Source organism: Pectinophora gossypiella, chromosome 4, assembly GCF_024362695.1.
Source record: "Pectinophora gossypiella chromosome 4, ilPecGoss1.1, whole genome shotgun sequence".
Lineage (NCBI taxonomy): Eukaryota > Metazoa > Arthropoda > Insecta > Lepidoptera > Gelechiidae > Pectinophora > Pectinophora gossypiella.
Window position 1 is genome coordinate 3,857,685 of NC_065407.1, and position 24,585 is coordinate 3,882,269.

Consider the following 24,585-nt stretch of genomic DNA (forward strand, 5'->3'; position numbering starts at 1 on the left):
CGGTATCGGGGTCCTGAAGTTAGATATAAGTAGGTATAGGTACACAGTAGGAGTGAACATAATAATTATACCTTATTTCTAAAAAGGGACGTCAGCTCAGCAATATTTTGTGACACTCCAAATGAAAATAAGACATAAGTAGATAAGGAATAGACGCCTGTTTCCCATTTAGGTAGGCAGAGATCACTGAACTTTATTTCAAATACGATTCTTACACACCCACGCGCTTAGGAGACTTAGCCGAAGTGTATGTCTGTGGAAGCTTGTTAATGGCTTTTAGATATTAAGTTAGTATGTAACATTGTATATTTAGCTGTAAGCTCTCCAAGGAAGATAAAATAAAGTATTATAATACATACATACATAAACAGCCTATATACGTCCCACTGCTGGGCACAGGCCTCCCCTCAATCATAATTAATTATTAATTAAAACATATCTACTAGTTCTACAGTGTTCAATGTCTGTAAAATTGTTGAAACAGTTTGACTACAGGAATGAGTCTCTACTATAAATTGGTGTATCATTAAAAAAAAATACACATATACGGACATACAAGATTTACAAAATTAGCACAGAAGTGAGTCAAGAACATACACATATATACATAAACTCAAGCGTATTTCCCACCGTAGTAAGCAGAGAGTATGGAATTCTATTTGTTTCGATCCTGACACACTTCTCCTGCTTCTCCACATTCATCAATCGTTTCATACACGCACGCCGGTTCAGAGTAGATCTTCTTGAACCTTTTCTAATGACATCTCTAATTTGGTCAATATACGTTAGTCTAGGTCAAAAATATATCGTTCAATAATATATTTAGTAATATAAATAGCCATCATAATCGCTCTAGCATTAGGTATCCCGTTTTTCACAGGGTACGCTTACATAACCTGAAAATTTGACAGGACCTATTTTAACATAAATAAATAAATATAAATAGTAAATTTTCAATTACCATTTGCTTGGCTTGAGATATAATTATGCTGTTGCCGTTGGTAAGATAGAATGAGAATATTATAACTAGTTGATAAAAGCCAACCACGCGACAGTTAACTTATGACAATTAGATTAAACCTTATAACACCTGATAAAGTCAGTCCTCCATAAAGTGTCATATCCTCGTCAATCTGAAACCACATTCAAATTACGAAAACATTACCCAAAAGGGTCAGGCACGATGAAAAGCACACTGACATCATCAGGATATGAATGCTTATCCATCACCGTTGAGTAGGTAACCCTAATAACTCCCAGAAAGGTTCATTCCGTTGTACTCAAAGCTTTCATATGCAGATACAGTATATATTTACACGCAAATAATTTTGAAATAACCGTCACTGAAAAAAGGGTGTAGGTAAGGGTTTTTGTGGTTATAACAAAGTTAATTGTAATACACTTTGTTTTGTTTTTAAATATTTATGTTTTTGAAACTCCGTAGGCTGATCCCTTATCACCATAAGGTTCATCATATCCATCTTTGGACTTCGTATCAACAGTGGCTGCAAGTTGTCTTTGATTACTTGTGGCTCTGCCCACCCCATTAGGGATTACGGGCGTGAGTTTATGTATGTGTATGTATGTTGAAACTCCGTGTCCGACAGGCTCTGAAGCGAAGCGCTTTATCGACTATTTGGGCAAGCGGCTAAGGCAGTATATTGGCGACTCTTGGTCCGGGTATTACTTAGCGCAGCATATTTCCCTCGCTATCCAAAGGGGTAACGCTGCGAGCGTGATGGGCACATTCGGTCGAGAGATGATAAAGGGGAGAATATTTGACTGAGCCTTTGCTCTAATAAGGGACTTTCCAGGCTGAGTTCCTTAAAAACAATATAGATGGCGCTGTACAGATTTTTCATCGTTTAACCTTCTACTTTCATGCATAACATACATATTATGCATAATTTATCTTTGTTTATGGGTGTAAACGATGACTCTTTTCATTACAGCAACAGTTTTTTTCATATGCTTCTGCCATTACATTGTATTTTTTATAAAATAGGTAATTATCACGTTAAATCTCGACAACCCTATCTATATTATATTTGAAAGTCCTTAATTATGAGTTAAATTTTAAGTGTCATGATGTAGCTAATATAATAATGTTTTTGAAATAACGTGTTAGAGGTATGTAGAGACATTGCTCAGTCTTATCGTCATAATTTCACCATTACAGACGGCGATACAGCTCACAACTTAACACATTGGTCTAACAGAAAGCTCAGAAGCGTGGCTTACTTCATCTTGCGATGGATGTATCTCTGACTAGCCTATTTGAGAATATACACGTGAGTATATGTTATGTTATCATCATAACTTTGAACCTTTTGAGGTAGAAATACGGGAGTCGTATTTTTTGCTAGACCACTGTTGTTTGGTGTTGGAACGCGGATGGTTCCATTTTATGATACGTTGTTAATCTTAATAATATGCGCCAGCTTGACTTTAGTGCAGCTATTCATTCTTCTTCTATCGTGTATATTGTGATGTGAATTACCAACCTTATCAACCCTGGTGTCAGTGTTATTATTGCGCCGCCAAAGGCTTCTGACATGGCTCATGTAACGACTACTTATTTACATTAGTAAATAGTAACCGAGACCAATGGCTTAACGTGCCTTCCGAAGCATGGATCGTCTGACTTTCGGACAATCAGGCCTGTAATGTTCTAACCAAACTAGGGATCACAATGTGTTTTTTTTGTGATATGTCCCCACTGGGATTCGAACCCGGGGCCTCCGGATCGTGAGCCCAACGCTCAACCACTGGATCGCGGAGGCCGTTTTAATTATTTGTGATCCAAACATGAATTCGATTACAAGGCCGAAAATCATTGGTTTAGGCCTGTGCTAGGATTCGAACTTTCGACCTCAAAGTGAGAGTCAAGTGTTCTGCAACTGGGTTACTGCGGCTCATTTTAAAATATTCACACTGCAATAACAAACAAAAAAACATTTGCTATCTGTTTCGAGGAAGCTTATCACAACGATGAGATAAATCGACTTTATTTATTCGAAGCTTACAATCCAATACATTGAAATATCGGAAAAGGGTGAAAGGATGATGACATGAAATATAGGAACTCAATTTTTGTGGGTAAAGTGCGTCGTCCAATGGGAACTATTTGGCGAGAGACTGGAATTCACATTTCACTTTTAACAATAAAATGTACTTAAAAAAAAACCTAAATGTTTTTTTTAGTAATAGTGCGGGTTTTTTTTTGTAATAATACCTATGTTAATTAAAACATAATAACGGGTTCTTACGGCGTTTAAATCAGGGAAATATGAGACTCCCAATATTTCGGGATATTATCGGGAGTCTCATATTTTTTAGTTAAGTATGTCATATAATTTATGATAATAACCGCGTAAACTTAAAACAATACCTATGTTGTTAAGGGCTTAATGCTCAACGTCCAATTACAGTCCAAACTCTATTGTTTAACAAGCAAGAGCAAGAGGTTAAATTAAACTTCATCTTTAATGGGGCAACAGTAATACATTTTAGTTTTGTACGGCATGTACATTTATTTACCTACAATAAATCACGTCAAAAAAACAGTTCCGACACATTATACTCGGTATGGCCGCATATTTTTTTTTGACGTGACTTATTGTAGATTTGCCGCAGATGGCATTAACTACTTGGCCGGACAAATGGGGAGCGCTGAAGGCTCTCACCCGGTACAACGTTTAAGACAACAGGCCTGAGGGTGCCCAGTTGGGCGCGAACCTCGGCTCAGGGCGTCGTCTGAGAGGAAAAATATTTGAAAGAATTAATCGACCCTAGTGGGTCGATAGCGATAAGCGTTGAATGAGGGAAATCGTCGACCACGCCGGCGGGGTCGGTATCGGGGTCCTGAAGTGTTTGGTGTCGCGAGCTGACTGGCTGCCTCTATGGCTAGAGTAATCGGGTCGTCGGGATCGTATATTACGTCCTCCGGACGCCGATACTTTTCAGTGCATATTGTCCTCTTTCTTCTTCTCTTTTGTTTTGCATTTTTGTCTCTTTTGTTACGTTATGTTACTAGCTTTAGCGTAGCTTTGCCACAGATTATCAAATCATCGGGGCTTCGCTGATGTCGTAACAGACTAGCTTTCAGTAGAGGTACAACCTTTAAAAAACTGCGTTGACGAACTGACGGGCCAGACATTTGTCTCTTACTGACAGAACGGATGAATATAAATGGTAGAAGGTCGGTGGGGAAATTTGAAAAAAAAAGCCATATATTACTCAGCGCTGTAATAAACTTTAACCACTGAAAAATGGTGGGTTTTATCTAGCGGCCGCTGCAGGCGTAGGAAAAATTACCTCGACAAGTGTGTAGGTGACGTCACAGAGATTTAACGTAAGTATTTTATAATAATACTTGTAATACTATTAATTTGTTTTTCGGGACTGATATTTACAAGTTTATGAGTAAAAATCATAGAATAAGGAATAATACCAGCGGTTGAGGTTTATTCTTCAATCGCATAGGCATCAGACTGCGCGTGTACGATATCGTTAATGTGTAGTGTCTGTGCAAAACGATGGGTTTTGTATGAAGTGTCCGGGGTGTGGTAAAAACGAAATAGTGCCTCGCAGATACTGCTAAAATATTTATTTTTCTAGCGTGACGTTGTGAGTTTGTTCAGTATATTATTTACTTTATTTATTTTATTATTTAGTTTATTACGAAATTTATTAGAAATCGGTATCAGAGGTATGTGAGCTGTATTGAGCTGATTTTTCCTCGCGGGTTGGACGGTCAGACAGGCAGTCGCTTCTGTAAAAAATCGAACCTGTCATATCTTCAGGTTAGGTTAGATAACGGGATAATTCGATATAATGTAGAGACATCTGGAATTAAAAAACAAACAAAATCCTGAAGTTGTGCCTGACATAAATACTACCTAAATAAATATGTATAATTATTTATACAGTGAGCATTACAAAGTAAGTAAGATTAATGATATTCAGAGAAATAAAAATATATGAACGAGGTAATTAACGAAGCATTTTGGTACAGAATTTATTTTATAGTCTCTATCCTTCCCAAAAAGCGATGGTTTAGGTATCATTAATTCCGTGGAGAATGTATTAAATTACAAGAACATTCAATAAAGCCTATTTGATGATTCACGATGCCTAAATTTAACCTTTAATATGATATCGCGAATATTAGACGATCATATCGTTTACGGAATACTTTAGTACCACAAATTCTACGAACATAATGGATTATAAATAAAAATCAGGTTGAGAAAAACAAAATAAAATTGTGTCACCTCTCAGAGTGAATTTTGTCACTGTTCTCTCTGGGAATTATGACCAGGATATTGCGATCATATACCATACGTTTTAACCATACGCTTCACTATAGAGTTTATACACTATTTTACTAAGAGATCAGGTGGCGCAATGGATTCACACCATCAACAAAATGTATGCAGTTGTCACCTGTGTCTTGTTGGTTGCATATACCTTTATACAACTGCATACGTTTTGTTGGTGGTGCGACATTGGTGGGCTATTCAGTACGTAACATAGTTACACTTTGAATCGTCATTTTTCACATAACGAACGTATCCGCCTAAAAGTACTGCAGCTTCTTACAACCTGTATAGTCGGGGAAAAGAAGCTGCAAAAAAGTCTGCACAAGGCCCTAGACGTTTTTAAAAAAAAACGTAAAATATTGTTATACAATTTAGTAATCTTTCTGCCTTATATCAAATCCCAGACAGATAATCCTGTGCATTCATATATCTTCTTAATAATCATTATCCATGTAATAACCATTTTTAAAAAGTATCTGTCTATTTACTGTTTTAACACTGTTGAAAGGTAAATTCTAAATGTCAACGGGAATCTTATTGTAACAACGTATACATTGCTCCTCAAAGATTTAGTGATCTTATGTACTGGTCCTAGAAGTTTTTCAGACCTCACTACACACTAGATTGTATAGTTACTTTTATTAAACGATGTCCTAAGCACTGGTTCATTCACACTTGCATGCATACATACATACTCACGCCTATTTCCCACCGTGGTAAGAAGAGACTAAGAATTCCATTTGCTTCGATCCTGATACTTCATTATCATCAACCCATTAACGTCCCCACTGCTGGAGCACGGGCCTTCCCTATGGATGGATACTTCAATTCCACACTTTTACTTGGGCATTCATTATTAGTAATGTTAGCTTACCTTTTTACCAGGTGAAAGCTTTAACGCTTTCCATTTTCTCAACTGAAACGGGTAAAAATGACCTTCGCATGTCCTTTTTAAACCTTAACAACCTTAACACCAAACTGCTAGTGAAGTGTAGGCACATAATCCCTTTGAGGGCTTTTATTTGAGAGCCTTTTATTGGGATCAAAACGAAATGCTTGTTACGCAGCTTCAGTGTTTTTGACAATAGCTATAGGCATAAGAGGGTTTAAGAGAGATTTGGGAAAAAACCTACAAAATTTATATAACATAACATAAATAGCCTATTACGTCCCACTGCTGGGCACAGGCCTCCTCTCAATTAACCGGAGAGGGTATGGAGCATACTCCACCACGCTGCTCCACTGCGGGTTGGTGGAGGTGTTTTTACGGCTAATAGCCGGGACCAACGGCTTAACGTGCCCTCCGAAGCACAGAATCAACTTACTTTTTCGGACAATCAGGTGATTCAAGCCTGAAAAGTCCTTACCAAACAAAGGACAGTCTCACAAAGTGATTTCGACAATGTCCCCATCGGGAATCGAACCCGGACCTCCAGATCGTGAGTCTAACGCTCTTACCACTTGACCACGGAGGCTGTTCATACAACAAAAATCATATACTTAACTCTAAGGTCACACATACGAAGAGTAGCTTAGTCTGTCGGTCTTTTATAGGATACACTTCGGTGCGGGTGCGTGAGGACTTCACGAGTTAATTCCATCCACTCCATTCCATCTACAGACAATTAGACGTCGGCAGCATTTCATCCTTATGTCGTGGATATACCAATCCGCATAAACGTTTTTCTTCTTTCTTTTTGATGCGAACAGCGAAGGATTGAAACTGTCTGCCGTCGTCTGTTCCAAGTTCCAACACGTGATAATCTGGGAGTCTTCAAGGCTAGAATGTATTGGCATTTCCTAGGTAAGCGTGATCCACCTTAGACCACATCGTCACTTAACACCAGGTGAGATTGCGGTCAAAAGCGAGCCTACATTATAATTAAAAAAATACTTTTAAACGATATACGTAAGTAAAAAGATTGAATCATTTTTGGTTGAATCAAAGGCGATTTTGGTAAGAATGATACAAGTATAGAGTTTTTAGGTTGTGACTCTACTCATCTTCGATAATACCAAATCGATTACGATTTCTATTGACAGAATAATGTAAATAGTGTATCTACAGTAGGATGAGCAAATCCATTCCAAGTTTCCGATCTAATCCAACTCGATCGCAGGCAAAGTCAATTATTCAATTCGCAAAGTGGAGGGGCTTATCCACAATAATATTGCATGGTCCATTGGATTTGGTACCGTACAGGGTTTTGGTTTATTAGTGCCTTCTACTGGGATGACTATTTGGGAACTTGAGAATAGGGTAGATTCCAACTAATCAAATCAGTTACTTTTTACTAAAAAGCAACCTGTGACGTCATAGAAAAACGTGACAACATGTCGCACTTATTATTAAATTTTTCTTTATTAAAGTTCATAAATAAGTTAGATAGAAAAAAGAAAATATTTTTCGTCACTTTTAAAACTGTCTTTATTTAGTAATCAGAATTTCATAATTTATCTTCGATATTGGAAACTACTAGATGAATTGAGCAGGTTATTAGTATCTAGGTACCTACTTTGTTGAAGCAATACGCCTGTCAGTTGTGGTTATCTGACGAGTCCGGCTTGGGCTTTAAACCACTGAATTCGACTTTATCAGTTCGGATTCATGTTTGGATTCAGCATTTGTGCCTGGTTACATGGGACTTAAACATAGCTATACGTCTATCTACCCTTCAGGGACGCAAGCGTGATGATGTGTTATGTTTTAGAGACAGTAGTTTAGATTCTTACTTAATATACAGGGTGTTAGTGACATCGTAACGAATACTCAGGGGGATGATTCGGACCATGATTCTGAGTTAATATCAGGTGGAATTTTTCGTTGCAAAATTCATGATTTTTTTTTAGTTTTTTAAAATTATTTTCAATTCTATACTTTTGCGATGGAAAATTCCACTTGATATTAACTCAGAATAATCAGCTGAATCATCCCCCTCAGTATTCGTTACGATGTCACTTACACTCCGCACAAGTACATACGGTAGCCATACAAGTAGGTATGGGTGTTAGTGACACCGTAACGAATACTGAGGGGGATGGTTCAGATCATGATTCTGAGTTGATATCAAGTGGAATTTTCAGTCTGAATATTCATGAAAATTTTTGTGTTTTTTTTAAATTTTCAGTTCCATACTTTTGCGACGGAAAATTCCACTTGATATCATCTCAGAATCATGGCCTCAATCACCTCTCAAAGTTTTCGTTACGATGTCACTAACACCCTGTATAGCTAAGACCATTATGTACGCGTCTGAAGACGTGGATGGAAATCGAATTAATTACTTATACAAATATACGCTAATTATATAAATTGACGTAAGTTATGCTCTATACTATACCAAGAGGCTGCATCATCTATGTGCAAAAGACAGACAGGGCGTTAGTGACACAGTTACCGGATACTGAGAGGAATTAAAATTAATGATTTTTTAAATCATATTATTAGGAAAATTCTACTTGAAATTAACTCAGTATTCGCTACGATGTCACTTACAACCCATACAGGTTACGTAGTAACTATTACCTTATCTGTGGTACAAGTACGTACCCGTGCGATTCCTTATGGGTTTTAGTGACAGATGAGTCGAATCATCCCCTCAGTATTCGCTACGATGTCACTTACACCCCGTACAGGTTACGTAGTAACTATTACCTTATCTGTGGTACAAGTACTTACCCGTACAAGTACCTATAGGTGTTAGTGACAGATGAGCCGAATTATCTCCCCCAGTATTCGCTACGATGTCACTTACACCCCGTACAAGTTACGGAGTAACTATTACCTTATCTGTGGTACAAGTACATACCCGTACGAGTACATATGGGTGTTAGTGACAGATGAGTCGAATCATCCCCTCAGTATTCGCTACGATGTCACTTACACCCCGTACAAGTTACGTACTAACTATTACCTTAACTGTGGTACAAGTACGTACCCGTACGAGTACCTATAGGTGTTAGTGACAGATGAGCCGAATCATCCCCCTTAGTATTCTGTACGGTGTCACTAACACCCTATATTTAGCAGCGAGATTGAAATTCCGGCAACGCAGATATGATTACACCACCTCCATTTTATTACGAGAGCTATAAGAGAAGGTTATAATTTTAATTCCTTTCCTTCCTTTCTAGATAAACGCCCGTTATCCCTAATGGGTAGGCAGAGCTAGAATCAGCATATTATTGTGATTTGCTGCCACTTTTTAGAATACCTCGTGCTTAAGAATGTTGTTTATTTTAAATTTTACATGCAAATGATCAGGTGATACGGCTCATCACCTACGTTGGTCTAACAGAAAGCTCGGTGAAGTGTTTACTTCATCTAGATGTCTGACTACCCCAATTGGGATATAGTGAGCTTATGTTATGTTGTGTTGTGTCAAATGATCAGTTTCTACCATCTGTACGCAAAAGTTATATTTCATTGGAAAATACCGTCACACAATTTTCGTTTGATTAAAAATTCTTGAATGAATGAAAAATTCATCTGAGTAAAATGGAAACATTTCCGAATCTCCGAGTTGAATTGAAGATTAAGTTTCTTAACTTGAGACGACTTCTTGTTGACGTTATTGCATTTCCGTGTACGTATTTTTCCTTACCTGGAATTTATATACAAATATAAACTCACGCCGAAAATCACTTTGTGATCCCTAGTTTGGTTAGGACATTGCAGACAAATAGTAAAGGGGAGAGGACGGAGCCTTGTGGGACTCTGGCATTTATCGGGTGCGGTGACGAGAGCGTCCCCTCCACGCGGTAGCGAAAGGTTCGATTTGAGAGGAAATATCGTATGATGTGCACGAGACGGTCTGGCACTCCCAGTGAATAAAGCTTGTAGATCAAGCCGTTGTGCCAGACTTTGTTGAACGCTTTCGCCACATCGAAGAAGAGCGCTCCCGTAGCGACAAGTTTTTTTAAGTTTAAGCATCTCATAACCCACACGATAAAAAACGCCCGATATCCCCAATGGGGTGGCAATCTTAATTGAAAAAATAAGGGATTTCAACTAAGGGTTATCTAGGACCCTAACCTAATAGTTTGAACGTGTCCTCGCTCCAAAACGTGATTGCAATAACAAAGGCCAATTCAAAGAAAGAGTCCTTTGAATAACATTAATTAACGGGAAGGAAACCGACGTACAATTTACTTTGGGGCTTGAAAAAATACTTCACTAGAAGGATAGGAATTAAATAACTTGGAAAGGCTTGCTTTGTGTTGCCTTACTGTGTCGTAAATTGTGCTTCTTGCTTGAAAAGAAACATTGTCGACTCTGATGGGCAAAATTTTGTGTTATTTTATTTTGGCGGCTTTAAAAATATTATAATATATCTTGCTCGAATGGAATCGAACGTGAGACATCCAAATGGAATTCAATTCATCATAATACTTTTGATAACATAACAAGAACATAAACAAGACGGCGGTACGGCAATGCTTGACGGAAGGGGCAAGTCACAGGGACTATAACTTGGAACCTGACAGAGGACAGCAGTAACTGTCAGTAATATTCAGAGGTTTAGGATAGGAATCCTAGTACGGCTTTGAAATAAACTACTCTGGGCGCCATCCCGCTCGTCTTCTTCTATCGTGTGGGTTGTAAGGTGAAATACCAACCTCATCAACCCTATTGTCAGGGTTACTATTGAGCCGCCAAAGGCCCCTGACATGGCTCATGTAACGACTACTTACTTACATCAGTAAGTAGTAACCGGGACCAACGGCTTAACGTGCCTTCCGAAGCAAGGATCATCCTACTTTTTGGACAATCAGGTGATCAGCCTGTAATGTTCTAACCAAATGAAGGCAATGATGAAGGCAAGAGGGCCACTGCCCTATTTTTCCCTAAAAAGTAGCATGGAGAGGAATACCGACAAGAGCGTATGTTTCTTAAATTAGTGATAATGAACATAAGCAGTCCATTTACGCCGCACTCCTAGACACCATGCTCCCTTCAATCAACCGCAGTTGATCTTATTACGAGAATGTTCTTATTTACTTTTACCTGTATAAATTTCCAAATGCACTTACATTTTGTATATTTTGTTCGTGACATTAGGTAAATTAAGTGCGTATTTTTTTTTTAAATAATTTTTTTCACTCCCTAGAAATTCATCGACTTTGTTTCGGAGCGAAATTAAAACTACGTCTTCTACCGTAAAGACACTTTACCAGGAACATAATACTAATTTGAATTCTATGTTTAATTTGAAACATCACGTTTCCCATTAAAGATCCAATTAAATTGGAGACTAAATTAATATATTAAAACAGCCTTGTCGCCCTCAGGAGGTTTAAACGTTATACAAAGTAGGAAAATTTGGATATTTTGATCGAAGCACGTAATATACGATCGTGTCGATTACTCTAGCTATAGAGCCCAACGGCGTTGTCGAAGTTTTCCCTCGTTTTTCAGCCCTTATCACTATCGGGTTGATTGATTTTTTCAAATATAACCCTCTCAGACGCGACGCTTTGACCCGAGGTTCGCGCCCGACTGGGCACCCTCAGGCCTGCAGTCTTATGTTTTGTACCGGGTGAGAGACCTCCGTGATCCTCATTTGTCCAGCTGAGTATTTAATATCATGTGGCGCAAATCTACAATAACTTTCATAAAAAAGGATATCTGGAAAGCATTGTCTCATTAGTCATCTTTTAATTCAGAAGGCTGAGCTCCATGGTTTTAAATGAAGGACTTTTATTAATAATATTATGTAGTTTTCTTTTACTTATATGTCTAAATTATATACTTGTTTGAGCTTATGTTTGAGCCTAAAAATATGCTGTGCCCAATCCGGGTCCATATGTGTTAGTCACCTTATATTATACCAGCCTCCTACCACGTAGAACGCAATAAAATAAATGATATGGTTATGATTATTATGAAATACTTGCAGCTTCTTTTTATACTTGTACACTGTATCTAGCTGTTCTTGCACGTACTAGGTATCATATTAGACTCTAAAGTCGGACCGGGAATGCACGTAATTATCGTATTATTTATCGTAACACGTTTTCATCAAAAAATCTCTCTTCCATAGTGCGGCAAGAAACTGCCATAAGCGCTTACTTTCCTCACAAAATATAAAACAAAATCAAATCAAATATTTTTAAAACACATTAAACTATTTAAACGCACACAATAAGAATGCAAGAAAAAAACAAACATTTATGTCTAAATCCTCTAAAACAGTTCTCTTAAAGCGCTGTACGAATTATAGACACAATTCTGCGTCTCGTTAAAGTAAAACGCTAGCAAATTGTGCGCTAAATTTGTATTTTATTTTGCGCTAAACCACTGCAGTATCGTAATGGTAGCTATAAAAATCCAGATTATCTGACTCTGTAATTTTCTTGATCTGAAACAGGGTTGCAACAGCATTTTAAAGTATTTTCTATTTTCAAAAGTAAGTTGCTTAGGAAGGCACGTTACACCGTTGGTCCCGGGCTTCTAGTTAGCCGAAACGCCTCCACCGACCCGTACAGGAGCACCGTATTGGAGTATGCTCCATAACCTCTCCGGTCGATTTAGGGAAGGCCTTTTATTACCGTTTTAAGGTATAATGTTTAAACTATTTCGTACGCTTGCGTTTATATGTTTACGTGGTAGTTTGTCTACTAGTTAAGATTACACTTTATGGTGTTAGAATAATATCTGGCTAAGTCGTTAATGAATGCAGTTAAATCACTAAATCAATAACTCGCGTTAAAAAACCATTAACATAATTTTGCGTTAAACTTACTTGTATCCTATTTTCCACGATTTCCGAGCTCCGCCTAGTTTGCTCCTCTGTTCATTTTGTAAAACTTATACATATTATACCCTACCTCAAACATAATGCCTTCTTTCTTTTTGTATTATTTCTGAAAATAAACACATTTTTGGTTTTCTGGTTTTGATAATGTACTTAAGAGATACATTAATCGCAATATAAACTAAGTATCTACACTTCACCGAGCTTTCTGTTAGACCAATATAAATATTTTAAATAAAACTTACCATTTATAAACAATTTACCAAGAATCGACTAACTAGGCGTAATGGAACAAAACATTAATCATTGATAAGATCACACGCAATTTAGAAGCCTTCAATCAATGTTACAACCAATTTAATCCTTTGAAATGTTCAAATCTAAATCACTTAGTTAAATAACCAAGTAACTCGTCGTTTCATCCCTAATCTCGAAGAACGACAATAAAGGAATTCTTAGTAAAAGAATTGTTCGAAGAGATAAAATATCACGAACGGCTGCAGGAGAACTTGAATATTACTTTTTTCAGCATCTCTAATGAAATCAGTTCTTGATGGAAACTTTAGTGACCTTCGTCGATACAACCACTAGACCCCTGATAATAACAAACAGGTTCTGACAATACATCTGATAAGTAGGTCACGTACAAAATGCCATCCGATAATAACCAACAGCGACCGCTTTTCCGTGAGACTTGTTTAGGTGAGCCAATCAGCGCGCTTCCCTTGCGGATGATCTAAGCGAAAAATCAAATACTAGCAGTATTTTTACAAATCGATGACTAGACATAAACTAATTAGGTTAGAATTATAATCCGCGCCACAAAAAAGACTGATTTGAATGAAACTATGACGAGTAGACGCTTACAGTGTTATTGGTGCTGATTCTTGGAGACACCTCCTAATTTTATTTTAAGTTATACCTGTCATTTCCTCATCCGTTGAAAAAGAAAGGGACGGAAGATTAACAGCTCTTAATTTTAGGAAGAATGAGTAAATGAATGAATAACCCGGGCGAATCAAAAAGGTATCTCGCTGGTATGCAAACCGTTTGACGTATGCTGTCAACATAATTCTGTCGGTTTATTGGCCAATGTAAAATTTTCGACGGTTGTTTTAGATTTGTGCTTAAAATTTACGTGTGTTCCATAAATTGTATGCTTGTCGATTACCCGTTACTTTCCTTTTCGGCAGATAAAAAATTACAGATATAACTTAAAATAAAATTAGATGGTGTTTACAGGAATTAGCACCATTATAAAACGAAAACTAAAAGATAAATAAACTGTTGTTCCAAATTCAGCAACAGGTTGTTTTTTATGACTTCTCGTCATAATAATTCTATGCAGAATCTGCGACAGTAGCGCTGCGGCCGCAGGCCTCTTTTCATGACACGGACTATATTTTAAACCTAGTTTATTTATCTTTTAGTTTTCGTTTTATAATAAATCACTGTAAGCGTCTAATCAACTGTATGGTCGATGGTGACATCATAGGGAAATGAAAGGTCGTTGCACTTAGGAGGGAAGTAAAATGAGTTAGCGAGTTATGAATAGTTTGCTATTTCAAAGAAGTTCGCGGGCTATAATGAAATTTGTGAGAAGTTCTTTAACTTCATGTTTTCATGAGTAGGGGTTTGTTACATCGACGCAGCTTGCATGTATAAAATGCCATTGTTATTTTAAATGTGTATACTGTGCATAAAGCATAAAGTGCAAGTGCGGCACTGTTCCCCAAACGATGGAACATCTTACATCGTGTCCTGCGTGCCCGAACACCTGCACGCAGGAGGATCTGATGAGCGCTGCAGATAGCACCATACTTGTTGCCAAGTTTTGGGCCGACACTATTTAATTTGCCATCGACACGATAAGAAGAAGAAGAAGAAGAAGAAGAAGAAGCACATACTTATAATCTTCTTCGCTATTCTCAGATCTCGCTGTGCTTCCTTTAGGAACAGATTATGTAGCAGTTCGACAACGTGTTTATAAGGCACTGGACGATGTTGCACCGCACTCAGAATAACAACTTAAGATTTTGACAATGATAATCTTGTAATTTAAAATTTACAGTTGAGTAGGTATTTTAGTTTTTACAATTTTATTTTATTTTTACAATTTTACTGTATCTTTTATTTTCTTTGTCATTTTAGTTGTAATTCTATGGGTCTGAGCCTGAAATAAAGATATATTTATTTATATTGTTTATGATTTCACTTGAAGTTATTTATTAATGGCCACCGTACTGATTGTTAATTTACATAACAATAGAATATCGTCAAAATACAGTCAATGTCAACTTACAAAAGTAGTCAGGCGTAAAATAATAAGAACTATGCCTCGCGCCCGTATGCGTCTGGCTGCTTATGTCAGAAGATTGAGCGTACATTGAATTCACGCCAAAAAGATTTTGCATTACTTACTAAGCATTTTTGTCTTTATTTTTTGACGTGACTTATTACAGATTTGCCGCATATGGCATTAAAATGCAGCGGGATAAATGGGGAGCGCTGAGGTTTCTCACCCGGTATAAAGTTTTAGACGACTGGTCTGCGGGTGCCCAGTTGGCGCGAACCTCGGCTCAGGGCGTCGTCTGAGAATGCTTTTGTCATGCACATTGTTTTGTTTTTATATTACTTATACTACTATTGGTGCTGATTCCGGTACACACCACCTAAGTTTATTTTAAGTTATACCTGTCATTTTTTTATCCGCCGAAAAGGAAAGGGACGGGTAATCGACAGGCATAAGATTTATGAAACACACGTCAATTTTAGGCCGAAATTAAAAAAAAAACCTTCCCAATTTGTATACTGGCCAATAACTGGAATTAGGTGATGCCTATTTTATTCGCCCGGGTTATTCTTGTTATCAATCATCCGTCCCTTTCCTTTTCGGCGGATAAAAAAATGACAGGTATAACTTAAAATAAAATTAGGACGTGTCGTCAGGGTCGGACCATAAGTAATTAAACTAAATTGTATTTAAGGTAGAGCCAAAACAGCTCTTAAAGGCTAAAGCCACAAGCTTTAATAAAGCACACGCGCGCAAACTACCAAGATTGTCATGTTCATTCACACCATCCTACACGTAAATTATGCGGAGATATTTGTACAGAGGTGGGACCTTTGTGTGAGGTCGTATAGAGAATGATGAGGATCCTCACTCCTCACAAAGGCGCACAATATTGTCGGCACTTCATTAGACGTTAGTGATCTTCCCCACGGCGCGAGGAATCCGTGCGATATCGCAACAAATAATGGTCGGGTTTCAAATCCCGGCTTGGGGTCTAAACCACTAAAGCAGATTCTATGAGTTTGAATTCATGCTTGAATCATGTATAATTGATTAACACATAGTGGCGAAAAAGTGGTGTATATACACCCCTGCCAACCCCTTCGAAGATACAGGCGTGATGCTATGTTACGTGATGTGTTATGATAATTTGAGGATAGGGTGACAACCTAGATACACCTACACATCGGCCGACAAAGATCCTGTGGTCTCCACACATTTTCAATTTATAATAACTATAAAAAAAAAAAAACAATGCGGCGTCAGTTCCAATTATAAGCATTTACGAAAAGATATTTAATTTATCGCACTATGGTATGAAATATAATGAGTTACGAACTTAGCTCTTGCCAAGGGATACGGGTGAAGATCTCAATGGCTGCAGAAGCAGAGATGGGAGCCCTCGGCACGGCAATGCAAGACGGAAGGGGCACGTCACAGGGACTGTAACCTGGATCCTGACAAAGGGTAGCAGTACCTAACTGTCAGTACTATTCAGAGGCAGGGGACACGAGTCCTACTACGGCTTAGAAATAGACTATTCTGAGCGCCATCTCACTCGCGTCAGACAGAGTACTGCCGGGTGGAAGGTAAGAGGAAAAATAACTGCCTTTCCCTAAAAAAAGAAGCATGGAGATTATTTTAGATAAGGATGCTACAGTGAAAAGAGCGTGGCTCTTAAATTAGTGACGACGAACTTATAATATCATGAAAAATTGGTCAGATGCCAAACTTTTCGGTGTTTGCTTTTGTTTACATGTAAGTACTGGCAAAGTTATCCAAAAACCCACAACCATGCGAAATGTGATCGTGCCGTGAGGAAGTTCCCTTACGCCGGCGGCGGTTGACGTTGACACCTTGAGTCAGGCTATGACCTTCTCTAATTAAAATTTTGGCGCGGCATTCGCGGTTGGCATGGAATGTGGGTAGGTGAGATCAGCGATATACTTACTTGAGGTTAATGTGAGGTTTCGTTGCTAAGGTGTGCTTTACAGGCATAAAGGTTCATAATTAAGAACCCAAGTATACAGGTGTTAGTGACATCGTTTTGGTTACGATGTGACTGTAGGGATGTTTTTGTGATTTTGAGTTGATATCAAGTGGAATTTTCCGACGTAAAATTATGGAAATGAAAATAATTAAAAAAAGACACTAAAATTTACATGAATTCTATGATTTTTGAAATCGTTTTTCGAATTCATGTTTGGATCAAAAATGATTATCACGTGCTCAGTGGTGAAGGAGAACATCATAAGGAAACCCATACCCGAGAAATGGGTTTCGGAGGTATGTGACCTAACCTGTATTGGGCAGGTTTTCCCTTCGTGGGTTGGGAGGTCAGACAGGCAGCCGCTTCTGTAAAAGACCGGATCTGTTAAATCTTCAGGTTAGGTAAGCGGACTCTGTGAAAAACGGAATAACGCTAGGGAGATGATGATGATGATTAACTTAGAATCATGGGCTGAATCATTCCCCAAAGACTTCATAACATATACTTTTGTGTGCAGTATATTACGTAAAGTAATGATAAAATTGCATTTTATCACATTAAAGAACTTAATTATTAAATAACATAACATAAACTGCCTATATACGTCCCACTGCTGGGCACAGGCCTCCCCTCAATCAACTGGAGGGGGTATGGAGCATACTCCACCACGCTGCTCCACTGCGGGTTGGTGGAGGTGTTTTTACGGCTAATAGCCGGGACCAACGGCTTAACGTGCCCTCCGAAGCACGGAATCATCTTACTTTTTCGGACAATCAGGTGATTCAAGCCTGAAAAGTCCTCACCAAACAAAGGACAGTCTCACAAAGTGATTTCGACAATGTCCCCATCGGGAATTGAACCCGGACCTCCAGATCGTGAGCCTAACGCTCTAACCACTAGACCACGGAGGCTATCATTATTAAATTATTATTAAATAAATTTTATTAATTTGAGAGTTATGACATAGTATGATAGCATAATTGGGACGGCTCTTCCGAAAAGAAGGTAAAACATCTAAAAATGCAACACTAATGTCTTCTTTATTTAAATAAAGTGCAGTAAAATAAAATTAGCGAGGCAGCGGAACAGTCTCATTGTAGTAAATTAAACCGCTCTGAGAAAAGCGTAAAAATGTTATTTATACTTTAATTCAAAACAAAGGACCAATTAAGCGCTACTGTTTTCAGAAGTATTTTTTTAAAACGAATTTTGTTTTCCTTAACAGTTATATATAGATACGGCTCACCACCTATAGTGGTTATTACTTTACACTTACCTATCCGCTAGATGCGTCAAGGTCACAGGTGGTTATCATGGTTACTCCCCACCAACTCCCGTTTGCCGATCAGATGGTGTAGTCTAATAGAAAATCGGTGGTTACCATGGTAACCACGACCTCGAGCGAGTTGGTGGAGAGTAACCATGGTAACCACGATCTCGAGCGAGTTGGTAGGAAGTAACCATGGTGACCATGATCTTATGCGAGTTGGTGGGGAGTAACCATGGTAACCACGATCTCAAGCGAGTTGGTGGGGAGTAACCATGGTAACCACGATCTCGACCAAGTTGGTGAGGTAACCATAGTAACCACCCGTGACCTTGACGCATCTAGTCGGATGGACAGGTAGGTGTCATAACCGCTTATCACCCACCAGGTTGGTCTAGTAGAAAGCTCGGTAGGGCGTGGGTACTAGTAGTTCATCTTGTGATGGATGTGTCTGTGACTACCCCATGGGATATAGTCACAAAGACAAGAAACTATTTAACGAGTTTCGATTCCGTTTTCGTATGTCGCTATCAATTTAAGAATGACCATTTTTAAACTGCTCTATTTTGGGTTGATATTGATGGATGTTTTCATGCTAGTAGCTAAAACTATTTGAGAGTTGGGGTATCGTAGGCTATTCTTAAAGCTTAATTACCAGTCATGTGCCTTTCTTTTTTTACCTTTGATGGGTTTGCTCTTGGCCCCAGACTTGCCCGAAGACGGAGCGAGCTCGCCCAAAAGGTGCCTGTTCACTCTGGCCTTGAAAGCATCCGGGTTTTATACGCATCCGGAAATACAGAAGACGGCAGAGAATTCCACTCCAAAACTTTTCTGGGAATGATCCCATATTCGAAATGTTCTCGGCAATAATAAACAGAGTCTTAGCAAGATCCTACTCACCCCAACCTAGCTGCAGCCGTAATGCATAAATAGCAGCGCAAACGAACGCTCGGGCTCACTTTTTTGTCGGCGCTCGTGGACTACGGATGGTTATAGGATCGATTTATATTGTTCTTGATTATTGTGGGCTATTTTTGTCGGTATTAGTGTTAATTTGATAATTAGGTTGTAAAATCAGTTAAGGAGTATAAAATAATTTGTTTACTGAAATCTTATTTGTTAAATAAAATTGTTAGGTCAATTCGTGCGTTATTTTTTAAAAACTTAACCTCACTTCTGGTTCGTAAAAAGAGCTTTATTACCTAAGCTTTAGGCAAATAAGATCAGAATGTAAGAAAGAACAATTTGACAAAGAAAAGCAGCCAGTGTCCTAGTAATAGTAAGTAAAAAGTTTTTGCAACGGGAACATTCCTGTGAACAGCACATTACTGAAAGTTTAAGTATAACGCAGCTACGAACTTACTTTTTAAAAATTAAAAAAAAAAGTAGTAAAAAGTAATTCAATATTTATTTATTATTTTTTTTTTATTTTTTATCTATTGTCAATCAACCGGAGGGGTTATGCAGTATATTCCACCATGCTGCACCACTGCGGGTTAGTCAACGTATTTTTACGGCTCATAGCCCGGACGCCCGGACCAACAGCTTTACGTGCCCTCCGAAGCACGGAATCATCTTACTTTTTCGGACAATCAGGTGATTCGAAGTCCTTACCAAACAAACGACAGTCTCACAAAGTAATTTCGACAATGTTCCCATCGAGAATCGAACCCGGACCTCCAGATCGTGAGCTTAACCCTCTAACCACTAGACCATGGAGGCTGTTAATTGAGGGGAGGCCAGTGCCCGGCAGTGCAAACCTATTGTAAGCCAGTCACAGAGAGCAAAGGTTAGTGCAAAAAAATAGGTATGTGAAATCTCTTTTGCGTTGGAATTCGATGCTCTCTAATCTGTCCTTTGTCCGTGCAGTGTTGCCAGTTGGAACAACTTTAAGCCTTTTTCTGATGCATACGCCAACGCTGTCGGCTTGGGTCTATTATACAGAATTATTATACATTTGGACAAAATTTTAATATCAAATGGACTTTTTGCGTAAGTAACTTAGTAATAGCATACTTAAGTGCAGTGGGTCCAAAATACTCGCTAAGAACAATAATTATCCGGTTTCCGTAGCGTTACTAAACCTTGTGACTTAAGTATAGTACTGACCCTTATAATGAATACCTAATTGTTATTTGAAAAACTAATTTCTTCCACTTTATTTTACTTTTTTTTACATAAAAATAAGTAAATAAAATCCTCAACCCAATGGGGTGAGCGAAGCCACGAGTAATCAGAAAATAATAACCGAAGTCGGAGGCAGATGGTTTTTTACCGACTTCAAAAAAGGAGGAGGTTCTCAATTCGACCGCATATTTTTTTTTTTTTTTGAATATTACTATCTGTAAGTAATGTAATGACTTCGTATGAAATAAGTATTATGTGACTGCATGTTATTCTCTGATTGTGTACGACTCTGCCCAACCCATAAGGAGTCACTTTCGTGTATTTTACTTTATGTAAAACGGATGGAACCTCCGCAGGAGCAAACAGTAAATCTTGCTTAGTTTGAAAACTTTTATCTCGTCCCACCCGCCTGTCACCAGCTATCTTTTGAACGTTCGCGCTGTTGAGCTGCAGGCTTGGAAACTAGCGAGGAGCAGCTGAGATAAATAGCCATATGTGACATATATATTCGCCATTTTCTCAGAAAATCCCGTTGGAATTGTATTTATCTTCATCCATACAGCTTTTCTTTGATATAATTATGTTTAAATAGCAATGGCATCTTTATTCTTCTTCTATCGTGTGGGTTGTGAGGTTGATTACCAAACCCATCAACCCTGGTCTTTTATGCTTTTATGCTTCTATCCTTTTCTGTTACTCTGAACTGGCATTGACTAGAGCAAGAAAGACTGACGTCACGCGGCAGATTCGACGAGGTGATACGCGCGTGGCCGCGTTCTGTAATACATACGGTAATCAAAATAGTTTGACTGTTTACCCGACTGCGGCGAAGCGAAAAGGAGGGTTGTGTATTCGACCATATATAAGTTAGGTTGGAACAGACGTACATATACATAAACATAAACAGCCTATATACGTCCCACTGCTGGGCACAGGCCTCCCCTCAATCAACCGGAGGGGGTATGGAGCATACTCCACCACGCTGCTCCACTGCGGGTTGGTGGAGGTGTTTTTACGGCTAATAGCCGGGACCAACCGCTTAACGTGCCCTCCGAAGCACGGAATCATCTTACTTTTTCGGACAACCAGGTGATTCAAGCCTAAATAATGCTAAATAATGCTATATATAATGCAGAATTAAAAAATGAGGTGTCACTAGATGCGTCTTGATTATCCGGTGGTTACAGGATGTGTGACGTCACTCGAAATTCAATGTGGCGCCCTCTAGAGGACATAAAGTGAGGACGACAAACATTATTTTTCGATTGCTAGTGTTTTGGGTATGAAATGAACGGGCTTAATTTGCACATTTCAAATGTTTACATATTACATAACATAACAAATACTTTATTGCACGAGACAGGAAAAAACAAAACACTAATATTAGTGTGGGATAAGTAAGAGGCTGAATGTTGATTTCTGAACGAAGATGAATAAAGAAAAGATGGACGAGTGACTTGAAATGAAAGGAGTGAAATGAACGGTGTGAGCGGATTGAGATGAATGATTTTTGAAAGAAGGAGACGTTGGGTGAGAGTCGAGGTGGAAGGGTGTTATTTTTTGATCTGCGTTAATATTTTCAATTAAAAAAGTGTAATGTCTGCGTGCTTGTTAAGAAGAAAACAATAAAAAAGTGTTAAAGGTGCTAACGTGTTTAATTCTCTTGATCTGCGTTAATATTTTCAATTAAAAAAGTGTAATGTCTGCGTGCTTGTTAAGAAGAAAACAATAAAAAAGTGTTAAAGGTGCTAACGTGTTTAATTCTCGCCCGACGATCCCACATTACTAGCTTTTACTTGCGGTTTTTCTTGTATTTACTCGATAATTACGTTGAATTGATAAAATGACGGTTCAAACAGGTTCCGGATAGGTTTTATCTCCATATCTTGCATAAAACACGTGTCGAAAGCATGTTATCTTAATAAAAAAGACCACAAAATAATATAAATAAAAATAAATGTTTAAAAACTAAAACCCGACTACCTAAGAAATGACGCTCTAAAAGGTATGAAAGAAGAAACTACGTATACATAAATAACCTATATACGTCCCACTGCTGGACACAGGGCTCCCCTCAATCAACCGGAGTACATTAGGATGATGAGAGGATGGGGACATTGTCGAAATCACTTTGTGAGACTGTCCTTTGTTTGGTAAGGACTTTTCAGGCTTGAATCACCTGATTGTCCGAAAAAGTAAGATGATTCCGTGCTTCGGAGGGCACGTTAAGCCGTTGGTCCCGGCTATTAGCCGTAAAAACATCCTCCACCAACCCGCATTGGAGCATGGTGGTGGAGTATGCTCCATACCCCCTCCGGTTTAAACTAGGTATATTTCTCTGATATTTATTTCAGTTAATTTCCTGGCCCTATATGAAAGCAGCGGGGTTTTTAAAGCCGGCATTATTCATTCGTGGTTGTGTGGTAATTAGTCAGCTTTCATCTGCAAGAGTCGTTTGGATGCAAGTCTTTAGTGCAGGGCTCCCCAACCTCTGGGTGCTCCGCGGACCATGATATGTAACGAAGCAAAAGATGTATGCATTTATTAAATAATAGTGTAAATTTTGCAGGCACTAATTTAAATTTAGTAATACATATACCCCTCCCCCCACCGGTAGATTGAGGGGAGGCCTGTGCCCAGCAGTGGGACGTATTATAGGCTGTTTATGTAATACATATAATAAGTTGTTCTATCTCTTTCTTCCACTTCACTGTTTAAAGCTGGCAAGCTGAAATAAAAATAGGATTAGAAGGATCTGCTCGTATTTTTTAATATTTAAACTAAAATCTTTGAGCTTTTTTTTTCGCTAGGGAGATGATGTCCGTCTATCCTTAGCCTCGAAAAATAAACGTACTCGTAAATGTCATAATAATCATCAATACTTTGGAAAAAAAGTCCTAATGGTTTCCGGTCAAAAAAGTTTGGGAACCACACTGTTTAGTGGTGTGCACCGTTTTGCTTTGCGTTTGCAACTCTTTAGAAATGTTGATAATCTCTCATTAGCCGCGTAATAGTTTTGAAATGGTTGCATTAGGCTTCGTGGGATTGTAGGGGATTAGCTTTGTCTTGTGGTTTAAACATACACATATAATATTATAATATATATTTAATAATTTATGATGAACAGTAACAGTCCAGTGTATTGTAAATGTACAAGCAGAGAATCGGCCTCCGTGGTCCAGTGGTTGAGCGTTGTACTCACGACCCGGAGGTCCCAGGTTCGAATGCCGGTGGGGACAAATCACAAAAATCACTTTGTGATCAATAGACATTACAGGCTGATCACCTGATTGTCCAAAAGTAAGATCATCCATGCTTCGGAAGGCACATTAAGCCATTGGTCTCGGTTACTACTTATTGATGTGAGTACGTAGTCGTTACATGAGTCATGTCAGGGGCGTTTAGCGGCTCAGTAATACCCTGACACCAGGGTTGATGGGGTTGGTGATCCACCACACAACCCACACGATAGAAGAAGAAGAAGAAGCAGAAAATGGCACTATATTTAAACTAAGACTTAAAAATGTCTTATCAAGCGGGCATTCTATACTTTTGACGACCTGTAATTGATAATACATATTGTAATGCAATTGAATTCCCTAATAATATTGATATAAATTGAATTTTGTAGTATCTGTGACATGTAATTATTATTTTTAATAAAATGACTATGACTATTGTCGATTCTATGTTTTCAATCAAGTTCTTGATTGAGGGGAGGACTATCCCTAGCAGTGGAACGTATATAGGCTGTTTATATTGTGTTGTTATCAGTCAATACACAGGAAAAAAAGTTGAAAGCTATCTATCTATGTTTTCTTATTTAC

The 24,585-nt window shown here is 38.3% G+C and overlaps 1 long non-coding RNA gene across 1 annotated transcript in view; it reads right to left on the minus strand.

Annotated features, from left to right (window-relative positions):
• LOC126366372 (uncharacterized) overlaps positions 1-22,991 on the minus strand; it is a 68,142-nt gene extending 45,151 nt beyond the window's left edge. Inside the window, exon 1 of the long non-coding RNA XR_007566341.1 lies at positions 22,938-22,991. This is a non-coding gene — a long non-coding RNA (uncharacterized LOC126366372). The remainder of the gene's footprint in view (positions 1-22,937) is intronic.
• Positions 22,992-24,585: the final 1,594 nt, after the last annotated feature.